We start from the raw sequence: 22,048 nt of genomic DNA on the forward strand, positions 1-22,048 counted from the left end.
CGAAATCAGTCCAGAAATTTTATAAATGTTGACAAAACAGACCAAAAAACTGAAATCTGACATTGAAATTGTACCCCAGTCAAGAGCATATTTAATGAAATCCAAAAATAAATTGATGGCATATATGTACTTTGTCTTATACAGCTTTTCAATAATTTCATCTCAGAAAATATGACTAACAAGTATTTTAACATTCAAAATGGCTAATATATATTTGGTTGAATCTGGAAAAACATAATATGTATGGTTAGTCACTTTTCTATGTACCAATTCTCAACAAAACCTGTGCTGTCATTTCTGAGGAATGAGGGTGGACAGACCAAAAGACTGAAATTTGATATTCAAAATGGCCACCAGTTGGCTGTGTTTGATCAACTCAGAAAATAAATTGATGTACACATGTATGGACATTTTGTCTTTGCACCAAATTTCAATAAAATTGGTTGGTCAAGTCATCTCCGAGAAATGGTGACAGACAGACCAAAAGACAATATTTTGACATTCACAATGCTACCAATCTCCAATATTGATTGAATCATTAAATAAATTGATGTGCATGTATATTTGGTCATTTTGTATTTTGTACCAAGTTTCAACAAATCAGTCAAGCCATCTCTGAGAAATAGTGACATGTGCAGGTGTTTTTACCCAAAATGGCTGCCAGTTGATTATGCCGTCAAACCTCATTAGTATGAACTCTGTTATAATGAAAACCTGCTTTATACAATGTACAACAAAGAGCCACAGGTATGGTAAAATGCAAAAATGTGTTTTTGAAGAAGAAAACTTTTAAAAGTCTTTTGTAAAAAAAAATTGGCGCAGATGTAATTGCCACATTTGTTGGATTTATGTTAGCTCCTGGTCCTGGTCACTATGCAAATCAACCTTCTGTGCCAAATAACTCCATACAATAGTGTCGTCTTCTAAATCATCTGAAACAGGATTTAATTTTCGGCTGTACCCACTTAGTCAGACCTGTTTCTCTTCACTCATGGGTTCAAAATACTGTTTTAGACGACCTCTCTCCTTTCTCATGTTAAATAATGTTGCTTTGCCTTGGCAAAAAAAATAGATGTTGGTTGTGTGTCCACTCTTCCATGTGTGTATACAGAAACTGTCGACACTGGCAATATAACGGAAACTGATAAGATGGGCTTTTATTTACAATAGCAAACGCCCAGACTGTAGAGACAACAGATTACTCAAAGCAATGCAATAATTGTTCACAATTTGTCAATCATTTGAATTATGTAACTAGATAAGCGGTTGTTTGCATTTTAAATGGCAAATGGAAATCAGCTTGCTGTGCTCAGTTTTCTCTCTAATTTACGTTTAAAATAACATAAGTACTATTTCTTTATCAGTTGTACTGACAGAATACACTAAAAAGAAGAGATATACCGATTATTAAAAAAAAACAGATTTCATCAAATTGTATAATTTTTTTTTTCACAAAAACGTTTTACAGCAGGCTGCAAAGTTTTAGGCAGAGTATACTTACATGTACCAAAGATGCATCAATAAAGCAATTTTGATTTTATTGTATTTTGTAGTATCAAGTGTGTTTTATAACACTTCGAATTAATTAAACACAGTTACGACAACCATGGAGTATTTGGTGTGTAGCTACCCTGTGATATATATATATATATGAACTATATTATATTACTAAAAACATTGACTTGAAACATGATTTGTTTCCTAAGGATTTTGTATCTTGATCTCAATGCATAAATCCTGTACAGATATAAATAATATGATTTGAACCAATACTTTAATATTACAATACTACAAAGTAAGCATGTTGCCCAGTGTGATGTGGTTACACTGCAAGATGTATAATATATTTTTATGACCAGAGACGCTAACATTGCTCTTATACCTGCAATAGCTACATTGGTAAAGAAGAAAGTGTCATGAAGAACAGAAACATCCTTGGGCATTATACACACAAATCATATATTTGTGCAAATTGTTCAGTTGTTTTTGTAGTTGTAATAAATCTTATTTCAGAAGGGAAGAAATAACACTTTTTTGTATTGGTCATAAGGTTCAGGAAACTGATGCCAGCTTCTAAAAGATCATGGTGGCAAAAAATTAATTGCCTATACACATGATTACTGTAAAATTACTAACTTTCACTAGGTTTAAATTTCGCTGATTTACAATTTCAGGCATATTCAGTTGGTTTTAAATTCACGGTTTTATCATTTAGATAATGAGTTCTATGCTAAATTTTACATATTCACTTTAGCGCATTTACCAGTCAGTGAAATAAGCAAAATTTAAACCCAGTGAATAATTAACCCTTTTACAGTACACATCATGGTGGTTAGTTTTGCTTGTATCTTGGTCTTCATCCATGATCAGGTCCTTTCTTGAATGCCCTTGCCATTGCAAGGATACCCTCATGCAAAATCTCTACAAATTCATATAATAAAAAATAAAACAGCTCTTCATATTTGATACTTCTAGAAATGATTGATGGTTGTATTTTGTAAGCAGTTAAAAATGTTAATCATTCATTGCACACTTTCGTTTGTTTGTTTCATTTCTCCGCTGCGCATGGTTATCGTCACCCATTTGCTTCATACCGTTTACATGCATTGTTAACATCGCACGCTGTTCGTTTACTTGTTGTCATGCCAGCTCGCTTTTCTCTCGTTTTAGCGGTAGTAACATGCTTTTTGTGCTATTCATCGATTTGTCACAGTTGTTAGTTTGTTAGTCCCCGTTCGGACGCAGTCCGAAAACGGGGACTTATGTTTTGCCCTGTGTGCGTCCGTCCGTCCGTGCGTCCGTGCGTGCGTCCGTGATCACCTGTATCTTGAACATGCATGGACCGATTAAGTTCAAACTTCACTCATACATCACACCTTATATGGGACATATGCACATGCATTTTTTTCATGATCCGATTAACGATAGCCGAATAGCGGCCATTTTAAGGCCGAAAATGCATCAAAATCGCACATTTTCACCATTCCGGACCCGGATCTCAGTTATGCATGGACGGATTTTGTTCAAATTTGGTACATACATTAAACATAATAGGACCTTGATGCACGTCATTTTTTTTTTTGGATCGGGTTCGAAATGGCCGACTGGCGGCCATTTTGTTTTAAAGAATTCAGTTCTGGATCCGTATCCGAGACATGTCTGGATTGATCAAGTTCAAACTTCACACACACAAGGTACATCATATCACAAATATGTATGTGCATTTGTTTCATGATCTCATTAACGATAGCCAAATAGCGGCCATTTTAAGGCCGAAAATGCATCAAAATCGCACATTTTCACCATTCCGGACCCGGATCTCAGTTATGCATGGACGGATTTTGTTCAAATTTGGTACATACATTAAACATAATAGGACCTTGATGCACGTCATTTTTTTTTTTGGATCGGGTTCGAAATGGCCGACTGGCGGCCATTTTGTTTTAAAGAATTCAGTTCTGGATCCGTATCTGAGACATGCTTGGATTGATCGAGTTCAAACTTCACACACACAAGGTACATCATGTCACAAATATGTATGTGCATTTGTTTCATGATCTCATTAACGATAGCCAAATGGCGGTCGCTTTAAGGCCGAAAATGCATTGAAATCGCACATTTTCACCATTCCGGACCCGGATCTCAGTTATGCATGGACGGATTTCATTCAAATTTGGTACATACATTAAACATAATAGGACCTTGATGCACGTCATTTTTTTTTCGGATCAAGTTCGAAATAGCCGACTGGCGGCCATTTTGTTTTAAAGAATTCAGTTCTGGATCCGTATCCGAGACATGTCTGGATTGATCAAGTTCAAACTTCACACACACATGGTACATCATGTCACAAATAGATATGTGCATTTGTTTCATGATCTGCTTAACAATAGCGGAATGATGGCCATTTTAAGGCCGAAAATGCATCAAAATCACATATTTTCACAATTCCAGAACCGGATCTCAGTCATGCATGGATGGATTTTGTTCAGATTTAGCACAATGTGTTGTACATATGCAGGTGCATTTCGGTCATGATCTGCTTTGAGTGTATATGTCACTCAAATATGAACGGAACGGGGACGTGTCATTGACAATGACTTGTTTGTTTTGTTTTTTCTGCCTTTTTGTGCTGTATTTTGCTGTATGACAGAAATGTTATTTTAGACTCTACAGAATAAAACTATCTTTTTATTTTCTTTCGCCGCTAATTCGCTTGTTCTTTGCCTTGAATAATTTGCCACATTAGGTACACTAATGGGAGTTAATTTACTATAAGAAAGCTTACACTCAAGCCTTGATGCAGAGATTGAAAAAGGACAGACTATCAAGAGACATGCATTGTTTGAGAAGTGGTGCTCAAAACAGAAATGCAACAGTAAAAGTGTCCTGCATAAAATGCATGAGCAGAAATTTTGACCTTCAGCCTGTCATTTTCAAATTACACCACACTCTCAGAATTTATTTCATTCTTACAGCTGTGCATCATTCAGATCTATTGTGGCCTATTGTGGTGAGCTAACAGAAAAATACTAGGGTACACATTTGCAGATGTTTATTTACTTTATTGTAGAATCCAGTTTATACCAAAAAATTAATTGATTGTAATGCACTACTACATGTAATACAGTACCAGAGTTTCTGAATGGTTTTATTTCTACAATGTATTCTTACATGATAAGGGGTAGATCATTCTGGGTGGGACAGTGGCCATCCCAAGTTTCTAACGAACAATCCCTGACAGGGTTGTAACATATTTTATTCTTGTTACAAAAAAAACACTCTATAACAACAAAATTCATTGGATTTATATTAACCGCTGGGCTTCTGATAATCCGTTGCCAAAGGAAAACGTGTGGGTTGATATAAAGTGTATTCTACACTTTGACAGAACTGGTATACATGTCCTTGCACATATCAAGTTACAGAAAAACAAGTACACATTTTTTTTCAGAACTTTTAATTCAATTTTCGTGCAGCGAATAAGCTTGTGCAATACAATCCTGTATAATAAATTAAAAAAAAATAATTCAATTTACTGTGTTCTCGAAATGTCTGTAAACTGAAGAGACCCGATCAGTTAGTTCAATTCTCAGACCTAGCCACTATCCCCAAGAACTGACGTGACCCGTATCTCCAGCAATTGCGGCGCTGTCATGTTGCCATGATTGAACATATCGGCATTTTGAATGCATGATTGTTAGATTGATTAGGTAAACTTTGATTTAGGTGTGCTAATTAATTCACTTTTATTAAAGAATGAAAAAATTTCAATTCTCGTCTATCTTTAAAGCGAGAGGATCGTCACCTGTGTGTGAGTGGGAATTGAGTCCTAAGCGACGATAACCCATGCTAATAACGCAAAGGCTCATGGGTAGACACTTGTTTGTAAACAATGACACGCTATGGCCATCTGACATGCACGCACAGTTGACGACTCCCCCCTCTTTAACCAGATGGCCCCCTCAATGTGTATATGTTTGACATTAGCAACGTAAAAATACTATTTCTGTGAACTGAAATGCTAGTTGCATTAACAAATACAGAAATGTTAGAAGCCACAAATACTTTCCTGCAATTCAGTATACCCTAATGTGGTTTATATTCATGCTAATTGTTTGTTGTTCTTTCTATGAAATTTCTTTGATTGATCTTTTTTTTTTTTCTAAATATTTTTTTTGTGCCAGGCGACAGTTACAAACATTGAGTGTCACTGTTGTCTCTCCTGACTTTTTTTCTGTATGTGCAAATTGCAAGTGCTAGTGACGGCACATAGTGCATTTTGCCACAGAAGTCGTATTCATGTTTGGGACTACATGACAGGGCTGTGTGGCCATCTCTCTGTCAAATGGCAATTTGTAATGCGCTATCCTGGTGTCGACCTGGCCCGGTCAAACACAAGCACCTCCGAGGTTCCCCCAAATGCCCAAAGTCGCATTCGTTAGTGAATGAATCTCGGCCAGTGGAATTGGCCTGCCCATTGAGACTGTGATGCACTCACCCAGGGTAGGGGTCGACCCTTTGATGTTCAGCCTAAGGTAAGATTTGAACTTAGGTCTACGGATCGTGAGTCTGGCACAACAAACACTATGCTACCAGTGACTGGTTCTTTGTGTATAAACTTTTATTGCATACAATAGAAGTGCCATGGATATTTCAAACGTGCACTACACATTGTGTCGCAGACTCTGCATTTAATAGGGAAGGGGTGTTAAAGAAATATATTACTATAGCTGCTTGTCCTAAAGCAATAGCTGCAAAGACATTTTAATCATCAAGGACCTGAACTTTATTTGTATCTCTTCTGTGAATATTTTATAGACCCTGAACAAACAAGCATAGTACTATCATGTAGTCACTAATCCAAGCGAATTGTTTAGTAAGCCAAAGTTGTATTTATATGTTTTTTATATATGTCCTATCTTTGTCAAACTAGATATTTTGCCATGCAAAATAATAATACAAGATGGTGAATGCATTGTTATTTTTTGTTGTTTAATCTAGATTCCCGATGGCAAACGTTATAATAGTTGTATTCAGTTTGATTTTCTTTTTTGCAGTTCGATGGGACGTGTTCTTGGTGTCACTATGTAAGTTAGTTTCTTGTATTTCTCCCAACTTACTAGTAAATTATGCCAAGAGTTTTCGATATATTGACGTGCCTTAACTGATCACTCTCAATCTCAATTCAAAATGGCCAAATAGCAATCATTTTTATGCTAACGTACATCAAAATCAGGCATTCCTACCATTCTGGAACCTTATCTTATGTATAGAAGGTTTTTTATTCTACTTGGTACATTGGATAATATGAAACTTTGATGCACATCATTTGAGATCAAATTCAAAATGGCCGACTGGTAGCCATTTTGTTTCAATAAATGCTGTTTAGGTCTCATGCCACCAATTAGAATATCAGAGTTCAGTCAATGGGTTTCCTTTCAGCGCGTTTTATTTGAAATGCGATGTATGAAGGCGTACTTCAATTACGTCAGGTGTGCAGCTTTTCCGATTAGACTCTTCCAAATTTGCTGCGTTTCTGAGAATATTGTAGGTATAAAGACTGGCAAATTGGTGTGTTTTGTTTATATAACTGACAAATTGGTGTGTTTTGTTTACGTTCATTCTGTAGGGGCTTAAGCTGGCCAACATGTGTTTTACTTTCCAGAATTATATTACATACATGTGGTTTCAGGAAATTAAAACAATATTTTGATCTTTGAAACTTTTTTCTCAGTAGTTTTTCAAGTTCTAATTAGTAGTATGAGACCTTTATGTTAAAGCTTTATATATACATCATGCTACATATATGCATACATGTATGTATCAATTTAATGAGTCTATTCTATATGGTCAAATGACTTCCATTTTAATGGTAAACATTTATCAAAATCAAGCATTTCTGCTTTCATCTCAGATGTGTGTGAACGAATTTAATTCAACCTTGGTAGAAACATCGAACAATTTTATTTGAATGAACCCTGTTCTGGGGGTATATCTCTGACATGCTCTGATATCTGATTAAAATAGTGTAGTGTGAAATTCGTAGTGATAAATTTTATTTCATCCATCTCCACTCCCTCTTGCTCCTGTTCCTCTTCGTGCTGTTGATGTTGAGGATGGTCATGATGAGGCTGGTGGTGTTGATGATGATAGTGTTGTTGATGATGATGTCGCCGATCATCATCATCATCATTATTATCATCATCATCATCATCATCATCATCATCATCATCATCATTATTATCATCATCATCATCATCATTATTATTATCATCATCATCATCATTATCATTATCATTTCCATATCATTCATCATCACCACCATTTTCCTGCTGTCTCTCTGGTTTTTCTTCCTGCTGTTGTTCCTCGTCGTCGTCGTCTTCTTCGCCAAGTTTGAGCATGTCCCACTTAGCCTTATATATGAAATATTTTGCGCACATAATACGCCTACCATGATGTATGCCCAACTAAATAAGTGGCAGACTTATCGTTAGTCATAGTCTTGTGCAGATCAATGGTTTTATTACTATAAGTTCAAAAATACAGATAATAAAGTAGGTTCTTCTTGCTCTTGCATAAAACTTTTTAAAAAACCTATACAAACATTATACAACCATTATCCACTGAATGATAGTTTGAATGCTTTATTTGTAACATACTGTACAGTTTTTGGTCATCCAAAGACACCTCAACAGTTGAACAACAAATTTTCTAATGAAACATAGTAGATAATTATTTTTAATGATCCATGTTAATCCATTCACATAAGCATTAAATAATCGTTATTTTCTATTCATATTATGCAGGATTCTCCATTGCCGATTTGAACCAGCGCATTTAGCCAGGTACGATTTTATATAATCACACTTGTCTGTTGTAAACTGTATAGCAATTGCAAAGAAATAAACGTATGATAGGGTGATGTAATCACACTTGAACTGAATTAATTTGGTGCATGGCCCAAATAATTTATAAAAACTGTGCACATATAACTCTTCTTGATTGTTTTGTTAAATTTCAGGACCATGCCCGAACATAGGATGTGACGGCAAAGGTAAGATATTATGACTATTCAATAATACATAATTAAAACTTGCATAATAGTAGTACATGTATAACTGGTATGATTATCATGTAAAATAGCCTCACTCATTTACCTGATTTTAAAATTGATTACATAATCTTTGTGAATCCATTGTCAAAAAAATTAAAATAAATTAGACCATAGAATGATTGAAAAAATGAACAACAATGAACACTGTAAAAGTATCACAATGGGTGGCTAACCACGAATGGCATCTGTACCACCTAATAAAGTAGGTTTCTGTTGCTCTTGCAAAAACTCTTTAAAAAACCTATACAAACAATATACAAATATTAATGATAGTTTGAATGCTTTGTTGTATTTGGAACATACAATACAACACAACAGCTTAGAAACAGTTGTAATAATAATCAAATATATATAAAACTATAACTATCATTTAAAGATTCAGATTATGCTATATACTCGGGCAAGGCAGTGCAAGCCTCCATGCAAGTTTTGAAACATACCACATTTTTTATTGACAGGACATCGAACCGGGAAGTATCGACATCATCATTCGAAGAGCGGCTGCCCAAATTTTCCGTATCAACGACCAAAGAAAAAGAAGAAGGTAATTAGAATACTTGTTAGTTGCATACATAATTAGAATACTTGTTAGTTGCATACCTAATTAGAATACTTGTTAGTTGCATCCCTAATTAGAATACTTGTTAGTTGAATCCCTAATTAGAATACTTGTTAGTTGAATCCCTAATTAGAATACTTGTTAGTTGCATACCTAATTAGAATACTTGTTAGTTGAATACCTAATTAGAATACTTGTTAGTTGCATACCTAATTAGAATACTTGTTAGTTGCATACGTAATTAGAATACTTGTTAGTTGCATACCTAATTAGAATACTTGTTAGTTGCATACCTAATTAGAGTACTTGTCAGTTGCATCCCTAATTAGAATACTTGTCAGTTGCATCCCTAATTAGAATACTTGTCAGTTGCATCCCTAATTAGAATACTTGTCAGTTGCATCCCTAATTAGAATACTTGTCAGTTGCATCCCTAATTAGAATACTTGTCAGTTGCATCCCTAATTAGAATACTTGTCAGTTGCATCCCTAATTAGAATACTTGTCAGTTGCATCCCTAATTAGAATACTTGTCAGTTGCATCCCTAATTAGAATACTTGTCAGTTGCATCCCTAATTAGAATACTTGTCAGTTGCATCCCTAATTAGAATACTTGTCAGTTGCATCCCTAATTAGAATACTTGTCAGTTGCATCCCTAATTAGAATACTTGTCAGTTGCATCCCTAATTAGAATACTTGTCAGTTGCATCCCTAATTAGAATACTTGTCAGTTGCATCCCTAATTAGAATACTTGTCAGTTGCATCCCTAATTAGAATACTTGTCAGTTGCAGCCCTAATTAGAATACTTGTCAGTTGCAGCCCTAATTAGAATACTTGTCAGTTGCAGCCCTAATTAGAATACTTGTCAGTTGCAGCCCTAATTAGAATACTTGTCAGTTGCAGCCCTAATTAGAATACTTGTCAGTTGCAGCCCTAATTAGAATACTTGTCAGTTGCAGCCCTAATTAGAATACTTGTCAGTTGCAGCCCTAATTAGAATACTTGTCAGTTGCAGCCCTAATTAGAATACTTGTCAGTTGCAGCCCTAATTAGAATACTTGTCAGTTGCAGCCCTAATTAGAATACTTGTCAGTTGCAGCCCTAATTAGAATACTTGTCAGTTGCAGCCCTAATTAGAATACTTGTCAGTTGCAGCCCTAATTAGAATACTTGTCAGTTGCATCCCTAATTAGAATACTTGTCAGTTGCATCCCTAATTAGAATACTTGTCAGTTGCATCCCTAATTAGAATACTTGTCAGTTGCATCCCTAATTAGAATACTTGTCAGTTGCATCCCTAATTAGAATACTTGTCAGTTGCATCCCTAATTAGAATACTTGTCAGTTGCATCCCTAATTAGAATACTTGTCAGTTGCATCCCTAATTAGAATACTTGTCAGTTGCATCCCTAATTAGAATACTTGTCAGTTGCATCCCTAATTAGAATACTTGTCAGTTGCATCCCTAATTAGAATACTTGTCAGTTGCATCCCTAATTAGAATACTTGTCAGTTGCAGCCCTAATTAGAATACTTGTCAGTTGCAGCCCTAATTAGAATACTTGTCAGTTGCAGCCCTAATTAGAATACTTGTCAGTTGCAGCCCTAATTAGAATACTTGTCAGTTGCAGCCCTAATTAGAATACTTGTCAGTTGCAGCCCTAATTAGAATACTTGTCAGTTGCAGCCCTAATTAGAATACTTGTCAGTTGCAGCCCTAATTAGAATACTTGTCAGTTGCAGCCCTAATTAGAATACTTGTCAGTTGCAGCCCTAATTAGAATACTTGTCAGTTGCAGCCCTAATTAGAATACTTGTCAGTTGCAGCCCTAATTAGAATACTTGTCAGTTGCAGCCCTAATTAGAATACTTGTCAGTTGCAGCCCTAATTAGAATACTTGTCAGTTGCAGCCCTAATTAGAATACTTGTCAGTTGCAGCCCTAATTAGAATACTTGTCAGTTGCAGCCCTAATTAGAATACTTGTCAGTTGCAGCCCTAATTAGAATACTTGTCAGTTGCAGCCCTAATTAGAATACTTGTCAGTTGCAGCCCTAATTAGAATACTTGTCAGTTGCAGCCCTAATTAGAATACTTGTCAGTTGCAGCCCTAATTAGAATACTTGTCAGTTGCAGCCCTAATTAGAATACTTGTCAGTTGCAGCCCTAATTAGAATACTTGTCAGTTGCAGCCCTAATTAGAATACTTGTCAGTTGCAGCCCTAATTAGAATACTTGTCAGTTGCAGCCCTAATTAGAATACTTGTCAGTTGCAGCCCTAATTAGAATACTTGTCAGTTGCAGCCCTAATTAGAATACTTGTCAGTTGCAGCCCTAATTAGAATACTTGTCAGTTGCAGCCCTAATTAGAATACTTGTCAGTTGCAGCCCTAATTAGAATACTTGTCAGTTGCAGCCCTAATTAGAATACTTGTCAGTTGCAGCCCTAATTAGAATACTTGTCAGTTGCAGCCCTAATTAGAATACTTGTCAGTTGCATACATAATTAGTGGAATTCTGGTTAGCTGTGGGTTATATACATTCCCGATGGCAAACTTTATAATAGTTGTATTTAGTTTGATTTTCTTTTTTGCAGTTCGATGGAACGTGTTCTTGGTGTCACTATGTAAGTTAGTTTCTTGTATTTCTCCCAACTTACTAGTAAATTATGCCAAGAGTTTTCGATATATTGACGTGCCTTAACTGATCACTCTCAATCTCAATTCAAAATGGCCAAATAGCAATCATTTTTATGCTAACGTACATCAAAATCAGGCATTCCTACCATTCCGGAACCTTATCTTATGTATAGAAGGTTTTTTATTCTACTTGGTGCATTGGATAATATGAAACTTTGATGCACATCATTTGAGATCAAATTCAAAATGGCCGACTGGTAGCCGTTTTGTTTCAATAAATGCTGTTTAGGTCTCATGCCACCAATTAGAATATCAGAGTTCAGTCAATGGGTTTCCTTTCAGCGCGTTTTATTTGAAATGCGATGTATGAAGGCGTACTTCAATTACGTCAGGTGTGCAGCTTTTCTGATTAGACTCTTCCAAACTTGCTGCGTTTCTGAGAATATTGAAGGTATAAAGACTGACAAATTGGTGTGTTTTGTTTATATAACTGACAAATTGGTGTGTTTTGTTTACGTTCATTCTGTAGGGGCTTAAGCTGGCCAACATGTGTTTTACTTTCCAGAATTATATTACATACATGTGGTTTCAGGAAATTAAAACAATATTTTGATCTTTGAAACTTTTTTCTCAGTAGTTTTTCAAGTTCTAATTAGTAGTATGAGACCTTTATGTTAAAGCTTTATATATACATCATGCTACATATATGCATACATGTATGTATCAATTTAATGAGTCTATTCTATATGGTCAAATGACTTCCATTTTAATGGTAAACATTTATCAAAATCAAGCATTTCTGCTTTCATCTCAGATGTGTGTGAACGAATTTAATTCAACCTTGGTAGAAACATCGAACAATTTTATTTGAATGAACCCTGTTCTGGGGGTATATCTCTGACATGCTCTGATATCTGAATAAAATAGTGTAGTGTGAAATTCGTAGTGATAAATTTTATTTCATCCATCTCCACTCCCTCTTGCTCCTGTTCCTCTTCGTGCTGTTGATGTTGAGGATGGTCATGATGAGGCTGGTGGTGTTGATGATGATGGTGTTGTTGATGATGATGTCGCCGATCATCATCATCATCATCATCATTATTATCATCATCATCATCATCATTATTATTATCATTTCCATATCATTCATCATCACCACCATTTTCCTGCTGTCTCTCTGGTTTTTCTTCCTGCTGTTGTTCCTCGTCGTCGTCGTCTTGGTGGTTTTTCTTCTCGTGTTTCTCCTTTGTGTTTTGCTTCTCCTTCTTGTCCTCGGTCTCCTCCTGCTCCTGTCCTGGTACGTCTCAATGCTATAATAGTGATTAATGAAATGTTTTGAAATTCAGTGTGTTCACAGGGTTTAATCCAATTTGCTTAAAAAACCAAATGATGAAAATGAAGTGATTGCAAAAGAAATAAAAACTTGTGTTCTTCGCCAAGTTTGAGCATGTCCCACTTAGCCTTATATATGAAATATTTTGCGCACATAATACGCCTACCATGATGTATGCCCAACTATAAATAAGTGGCAGACTTATCGTTAGTCATAGTCTTGTGCAGATCAATGGTTTTATTACTATAAGTTCAAAAATACAGATAATAAAGTAGGTTCTTCTTGCTCTTGCAAAAAACTTTTTAAAAAACCTATACAAACATTATACAACCATTATCCACTGAATGATAGTTTGAATGCTTTATTTGTAACATACTGTACAGTTTTTGGTCATCCAAAGACACCTCAACAGTTGAACAACAAATTTTCTAATGAAACATAGTAGATAATTATTTTTAATGATCCATGTTAATCCATTCACATAAGCATTAAATAATCGTTATTTTCTATTCATATTATGCAGGATTCTCCATTGCCGCCGATTTTGAACCAGCGCATTCAGCCAGGTACGATTTTATATAATCACACTTGTCTGTTGTAAACTGTATAGCAATTGCAAAGAAATAAACGTATGATAGGGTGATGTAATCACACTTGAACTGAATTAATTTGGTGCATGGCCCAAATAATTTATAAAAACTGTGCACATATAACTCTTCTTGATTGTTTTGTTAAATTTCAGGACCATGCCCGAACATAGGATGTGACGGCAAAGGTAAGATATTATGACTATTCAATAATACATAATTAAAACTTGCATAATAGTAGTACATGTATAACTGGTATGATTATCATGCAAAATAGCCTCACTCATTTACCTGATTTTAAAATTGATTACATAATCTTTGTGAATAAATTAGACCATAGAATGATTGAAAAAATGAACAACAATGAACACTGTAAAAGTATCACAATGGGTGGCTAACCACGAATGGCATCTGTACCACCTAATAAAGTAGGTTTCTGTTGCTCTTGCAAAAACTCTTTAAAAAACCTATACAAACAATATACAAATATTAATGATAGTTTGAATGCTTTGTTGTATTTGGAACATACAATACAACACAACAGCTTAGAAACAGTTGTAATAATAATCAACTATATATAAAACTATAACTATCATTTAAAGATTCAGATTATGCTATATACTCGGGCAAGGCAGTGCAAGCCTCCATGCAAGTTTTGAAACATACCACATTTTTTATTGACAGGACATCGAACCGGGAAGTATCGACATCATCATTCGAAGAGCGGCTGCCCAAATTTTCCATATCAACGACCGAAGAAAAAGAAGAAGAAGGTAATTAGAATACTTGTTAGTTGCATACATAATAAGAATACTTGTTAGTTGCATACATAATTAGAATACTTGTTAGTTGCATACATAAGAATACTTGTTAGTTGCATACATAATAAGAATACTTGTTAGTTGCATACATAATTAGAATACTTGTTAGTTGCATCCGTAATTAGAATACTTGTTAGTTGCATACGTAATTAGAATACTTGTTAGTTGCATACCTAATTAGAATACTTGTTAGTTGCATACCTAATTAGAATACTTGTTAGTTGCATACCTAATTAGAATACTTGTTAGTTGCATCCCTAATTAGAATACTTGTCAGTTGCATCCCTAATTAGAATACTTGTCAGTTGCATCCCGAATTAGAATACTTGTCAGTTGCATCCCGAATTAGAATACTTGTCAGTTGCATCCCGAATTAGAATACTTGTCAGTTGCATCCCGAATTAGAATACTTGTCAGTTGCATCCCGAATTAGAATACTTGTCAGTTGCAGCCCGAATTAGAATACTTGTCAGTTGCAGCCCGAATTAGAATACTTGTCAGTTGCAGCCCGAATTAGAATACTTGTCAGTTGCAGCCCGAATTAGAATACTTGTCAGTTGCAGCCCGAATTAGAATACTTGTCAGTTGCAGCCCGAATTAGAATACTTGTCAGTTGCAGCCCGAATTAGAATACTTGTCAGTTGCAGCCCGAATTAGAATACTTGTCAGTTGCAGCCCGAATTAGAATACTTGTCAGTTGCAGCCCGAATTAGAATACTTGTCAGTTGCAGCCCGAATTAGAATACTTGTCAGTTGCAGCCCGAATTAGAATACTTGTCAGTTGCAGCCCGAATTAGAATACTTGTCAGTTGCAGCCCGAATTAGAATACTTGTCAGTTGCAGCCCGAATTAGAATACTTGTCAGTTGCAGCCCGAATTAGAATACTTGTCAGTTGCAGCCCGAATTAGAATACTTGTCAGTTGCATACATAATTAGAATACTTGTCAGTTGCATACATAATTAGAATACTTGTCAGTTGCATACATAATTAGAATACTTGTCAGTTGCATACATAATTAGAATACTTGTCAGTTGCATACATAATTAGAATACTTGTCAGTTGCATACATAATTAGTGGAATTCTGGTTAGCTGTGGGTTATATACATTCCCGATGGCAAACTTTATAATAGTTGTATTTAGTTTGATTTTCTTTTTTGCAGTTCGATGGAACGTGTTCTTGGTGTCACTATGTAAGTTAGTTTCTTGTATTTCTCCCAACTTACTAGTAAATTATGCCAAGAGTTTTCGATATATTGACGTGCCTTAACTGATCACTCTCAATCTCAATTCAAAATGGCCAAATAGCAATCATTTTTATGCTAACGTACATCAAAATCAGGCATTCCTACCATTCCGGAACCTTATCTTATGTATAGAAGGTTTTTTATTCTACTTGGTGCATTGGATAATATGAAACTTTGATGCACATCATTTGAGATCAAATTCAAAATGGCCGACTGGTAGCCGTTTTGTTTCAATAAATGCTGTTTAGGTCTCATGCCACCAATTAGAATATCAGAGTTCAGTCAATGGGTTTCCTTTCAGCGCGTTTTATTTGAAATGCGATGTATGAAGGCGTACTTCAATTACGTCAGGTGTGCAGCTTTTCTGATTAGACTCTTCCAAACTTGCTGCGTTTCTGAGAATATTGAAGGTATAAAGACTGACAAATTGGTGTGTTTTGTTTATATAACTGACAAATTGGTGTGTTTTGTTTACGTTCATTCTGTAGGGGCTTAAGCTGGCCAACATGTGTTTTACTTTCCAGAATTATATTACATACATGTGGTTTCAGGAAATTAAAACAATATTTTGATCTTTGAAACTTTTTTCTCAGTAGTTTTTCAAGTTCTAATTAGTAGTATGAGACCTTTATGTTAAAGCTTTATATATACATCATGCTACATATATGCATACATGTATGTATCAATTTAATGAGTCTATTCTATATGGTCAAATGACTTCCATTTTAATGGTAAACATTTATCAAAATCAAGCATTTCTGCTTTCATCTCAGATGTGTGTGAACGAATTTAATTCAACCTTGGTAGAAACATCGAACAATTTTATTTGAATGAACCCTGTTCTGGGGGTATATCTCTGACATGCTCTGATATCTGAATAAAATAGTGTAGTGTGAAATTCGTAGTGATAAATTTTATTTCATCCATCTCCACTCCCTCTTGCTCCTGTTCCTCTTCGTGCTGTTGATGTTGAGGATGGTCATGATGAGGCTGGTGGTGTTGATGATGATGGTGTTGTTGATGATGATGTCGCCGATCATCATCATCATCATCATCATCATTATTATCATCATCATCATCATCATTATTATTATCATTTCCATATCATTCATCATCACCACCATTTTCCTGCTGTCTCTCTGGTTTTTCTTCCTGCTGTTGTTCCTCGTCGTCGTCGTCTTGGTGGTTTTTCTTCTCGTGTTTCTCCTTTGTGTTTTGCTTCTCCTTCTTGTCCTCGGTCTCCTCCTGCTCCTGTCCTGGTACGTCTCAATGCTATAATAGTGATTAATGAAATGTTTTGAAATTCAGTGTGTTCACAGGGTTTAATCCAATTTGCTTAAAAAACCAAATGATGAAAATGAAGTGATTGCAAAAGAAATAAAAACTTGTGTTCTTCGCCAAGTTTGAGCATGTCCCACTTAGCCTTATATATGAAATATTTTGCGCACATAATACGCCTACCATGATGTATGCCCAACTATAAATAAGTGGCAGACTTATCGTTAGTCATAGTCTTGTGCAGATCAATGGTTTTATTACTATAAGTTCAAAAATACAGATAATAAAGTAGGTTCTTCTTGCTCTTGCAAAAAACTTTTTAAAAAACCTATACAAACATTATACAACCATTATCCACTGAATGATAGTTTGAATGCTTTATTTGTAACATACTGTACAGTTTTTGGTCATCCAAAGACACCTCAACAGTTGAACAACAAATTTTCTAATGAAACATAGTAGATAATTATTTTTAATGATCCATGTTAATCCATTCACATAAGCATTAAATAATCGTTATTTTCTATTCATATTATGCAGGATTCTCCATTGCCGCCGATTTTGAACCAGCGCATTCAGCCAGGTACGATTTTATATAATCACACTTGTCTGTTGTAAACTGTATAGCAATTGCAAAGAAATAAACGTATGATAGGGTGATGTAATCACACTTGAACTGAATTAATTTGGTGCATGGCCCAAATAATTTATAAAAACTGTGCACATATAACTCTTCTTGATTGTTTTGTTAAATTTCAGGACCATGCCCGAACATAGGATGTGACGGCAAAGGTAAGATATTATGACTATTCAATAATACATAATTAAAACTTGCATAATAGTAGTACATGTATAACTGGTATGATTATCATGCAAAATAGCCTCACTCATTTACCTGATTTTAAAATTGATTACATAATCTTTGTGAATAAATTAGACCATAGAATGATTGAAAAAATGAACAACAATGAACACTGTAAAAGTATCACAATGGGTGGCTAACCACGAATGGCATCTGTACCACCTAATAAAGTAGGTTTCTGTTGCTCTTGCAAAAACTCTTTAAAAAACCTATACAAACAATATACAAATATTAATGATAGTTTGAATGCTTTGTTGTATTTGGAACATACAATACAACACAACAGCTTAGAAACAGTTGTAATAATAATCAACTATATATAAAACTATAACTATCATTTAAAGATTCAGATTATGCTATATACTCGGGCAAGGCAGTGCAAGCCTCCATGCAAGTTTTGAAACATACCACATTTTTTATTGACAGGACATCGAACCGGGAAGTATCGACATCATCATTCGAAGAGCGGCTGCCCAAATTTTCCGTATCAACGACCGAAGAAAAAGAAGAAGAAGGTAATTAGAATACTTGTTAGTTGCATACATAATTAGAATACTTGTTAGTTGCATCCGTAATTAGAATACTTGTTAGTTGCATACGTAATTAGAATACTTGTTAGTTGCATACCTAATTAGAATACTTGTTAGTTGCATACCTAATTAGAATACTTGTTAGTTGCATCCCTAATTAGAATACTTGTTAGTTGCATCCCTAATTAGAATACTTGTTAGTTGCATCCCTAATTAGAATACTTGTTAGTTGAATCCCTAATTAGAATACTTGTTAGTTGCATCCCTAATTAGAATACTTGTCAGTTGCATCCCTAATTAGAATACTTGTCAGTTGCATCCCTAATTAGAATACTTGTCAGTTGCATCCCGAATTAGAATACTTGTCAGTTGCATCCCGAATTAGAATACTTGTCAGTTGCATCCCGAATTAGAATACTTGTCAGTTGCATCCCGAATTAGAATACTTGTCAGTTGCATCCCGAATTAGAATACTTGTCAGTTGCATCCCGAATTAGAATACTTGTCAGTTGCATCCCGAATTAGAATACTTGTCAGTTGCAGCCCGAATTAGAATACTTGTCAGTTGCAGCCCGAATTAGAATACTTGTCAGTTGCAGCCCGAATTAGAATACTTGTCAGTTGCAGCCCGAATTAGAATACTTGTCAGTTGCAGCCCGAATTAGAATACTTGTCAGTTGCAGCCCGAATTAGAATACTTGTCAGTTGCATACATAATAAGAATACTTGTCAGTTGCATACATAATAAGAATACTTGTCAGTTGCATACATAATTAGAATACTTGTTAGTTGCATCCGTAATTAGAATACTTGTTAGTTGCATACGTAATTAGAATACTTGTTAGTTGCATACCTAATTAGAATACTTGTTAGTTGCATACCTAATTAGAATACTTGTTAGTTGCATACCTAATTAGAATACTTGTTAGTTGCATACCTAATTAGAATACTTGTTAGTTGCATCCCTAATTAGAATACTTGTTAGTTGCATCCCTAATTAGAATACTTGTCAGTTGCATCCCTAATTAGAATACTTGTCAGTTGCATCCCGAATTAGAATACTTGTCAGTTGCATCCCGAATTAGAATACTTGTCAGTTGCATCCCGAATTAGAATACTTGTCAGTTGCATCCCGAATTAGAATACTTGTCAGTTGCATCCCGAATTAGAATACTTGTCAGTTGCATCCCGAATTAGAATACTTGTCAGTTGCATCCCGAATTAGAATACTTGTCAGTTGCATCCCGAATTAGAATACTTGTCAGTTGCATCCCGAATTAGAATACTTGTCAGTTGCAGCCCGAATTAGAATACTTGTCAGTTGCAGCCCGAATTAGAATACTTGTCAGTTGCAGCCCGAATTAGAATACTTGTCAGTTGCAGCCCGAATTAGAATACTTGTCAGTTGCAGCCCGAATTAGAATACTTGTCAGTTGCAGCCCGAATTAGAATACTTGTCAGTTGCAGCCCGAATTAGAATACTTGTCAGTTGCAGCCCGAATTAGAATACTTGTCAGTTGCAGCCCGAATTAGAATACTTGTCAGTTGCAGCCCGAATTAGAATACTTGTCAGTTGCAGCCCGAATTAGAATACTTGTCAGTTGCAGCCCGAATTAGAATACTTGTCAGTTGCAGCCCGAATTAGAATACTTGTCAGTTGCAGCCCGAATTAGAATACTTGTCAGTTGCAGCCCGAATTAGAATACTTGTCAGTTGCAGCCCGAATTAGAATACTTGTCAGTTGCAGCCCGAATTAGAATACTTGTCAGTTGCAGCCCGAATTAGAATACTTGTCAGTTGCAGCCCGAATTAGAATACTTGTCAGTTGCAGCCCGAATTAGAATACTTGTCAGTTGCAGCCCGAATTAGAATACTTGTCAGTTGCAGCCCGAATTAGAATACTTGTCAGTTGCATACATAATTAGTGGAATTCTGGTTAGCTGTGGGTTATATACATTCCCGATGGCAAACTTTATAATAGTTGTATTTAGTTTGATTTTCTTTTTTGCAGTTCGATGGAACGTGTTCTTGGTGTCACTATGTAAGTTAGTTTCTTGTATTTCTCCCAACTTACTAGTAAATTATGCCAAGAGTTTTCGATATATTGACGTGCCTTAACTGATCACTCTCAATCTCAATTCAAAATGGCCAAATAGCAATCATTTTTATGCTAACGTACATCAAAATCAGGCATTCCTACCATTCCGGAACCTTATCTTATGTATAGAAGGTTTTTTATTCTACTTGGTGCATTGGATAATATGAAACTTTGATGCACATCATTTGAGATCAAATTCAAAATGGCCGACTGGTAGCCATTTTGTTTCAATAAATGCTGTTTAGGTCTCATGCCACCAATTAGAATATCAGAGTTCAGTCAATGGGTTTCCTTTCAGCGCGTTTTATTTGAAATGCGATGTATGAAGGCGTACTTCAATTACGTCAGGTGTGCAGCTTTTCTGATTAGACTCTTCCAAACTTGCTGCGTTTCTGAGAATATTGAAGGTATAAAGACTGACAAATTGGTGTGTTTTGTTTATATAACTGACAAATTGGTGTGTTTTGTTTACGTTCATTCTGTAGGGGCTTAAGCTGGCCAACATTTGTTTTACTTTCCAGAATTGTATTACATACATGTGGTTTCAGGAAATTAAAACAATATTTTGATCTTTGAAACTTTTTTCTCAGTAGTTTTTCAAGTTCTAATTAGTAGTATGAGACCTTTATGTTAAAGCTTTATATATACATCATGCTACATATATGCATACATGTATGTATCAATTTAATGAGTCTATTCTATATGGTCAAATGACTTCCATTTTAATGGTAAACATTTATCAAAATCAAGCATTTCTGCTTTCATCTCAGATGTGTGTGAACGAATTTAATTCAACCTTGGTAGAAACATCGAACAATTTTATTTGAATGAACCCTGTTCTGGGGGTATATCTCTGACATGCTCTGATATCTGAATAAAATAGTGTAGTGTGAAATTCGTAGTGATAAATTTTATTTCATCCATCTCCACTCCCTCTTGCTCCTGTTCCTCTTCGTGCTGTTGATGTTGAGGATGGTCATGATGAGGCTGGTGGTGTTGATGATGATGGTGTTGTTGATGATGATGTCGCCGATCATCATCATCATCATCATCATCATCATCATCATTATTATTATCATCATCATTATTATTATCATCATCATTATCATTTCCATATCATTCATCATCACCACCATTTTCCTGCTGTCTCTCTGGTTTTTCTTCCTGCTGTTGTTCCTCGTCGTCGTCGTCTTGGTGGTTTTTCTTCTCGTGTTTCTCCTTTGTGTTTTGCTTCTCCTTCTTGTCCTCGGTCTCCTCCTGCTACTGTCCTGGTACGTCTCAATGCTATAATAGTGATTAATGAAATGTTTTGAAATTAATTGTGTTCACATGGTTTAATCCAATTTGCTTAAAAAACCAAATGATGAAAATGAAGTGATTGCAAAAGAAATAAAAACTTGTGTTCTTCGCCAAGTTTGAGCATGCCCCACATAGCCTTATATATGAAATATTTTGCGCACATAATACGCCTACC

General features: G+C 35.3%; 1 long non-coding RNA gene across 1 annotated transcript in view; it reads left to right on the top strand.

The window, feature by feature from the left end:
• LOC146742824 (uncharacterized) overlaps nucleotides 1–8,349 on the top strand; it is a 39,604-nt gene extending 31,255 nt beyond the window's left edge. Inside the window, exons 4-5 of the long non-coding RNA XR_014929399.1 lie at nucleotides 6,561–6,590; nucleotides 8,310–8,349. This is a non-coding gene — a long non-coding RNA (uncharacterized LOC146742824). The remainder of the gene's footprint in view (nucleotides 1–6,560; nucleotides 6,591–8,309) is intronic.
• Nucleotides 8,350–22,048: the final 13,699 nt, after the last annotated feature.

Source organism: Saccoglossus kowalevskii, chromosome 5 (genome assembly GCF_978046115.1).
Source record: "Saccoglossus kowalevskii chromosome 5, keSacKowa6.1, whole genome shotgun sequence".
Taxonomy (NCBI): Eukaryota; Metazoa; Hemichordata; class Enteropneusta; family Harrimaniidae; genus Saccoglossus; species Saccoglossus kowalevskii.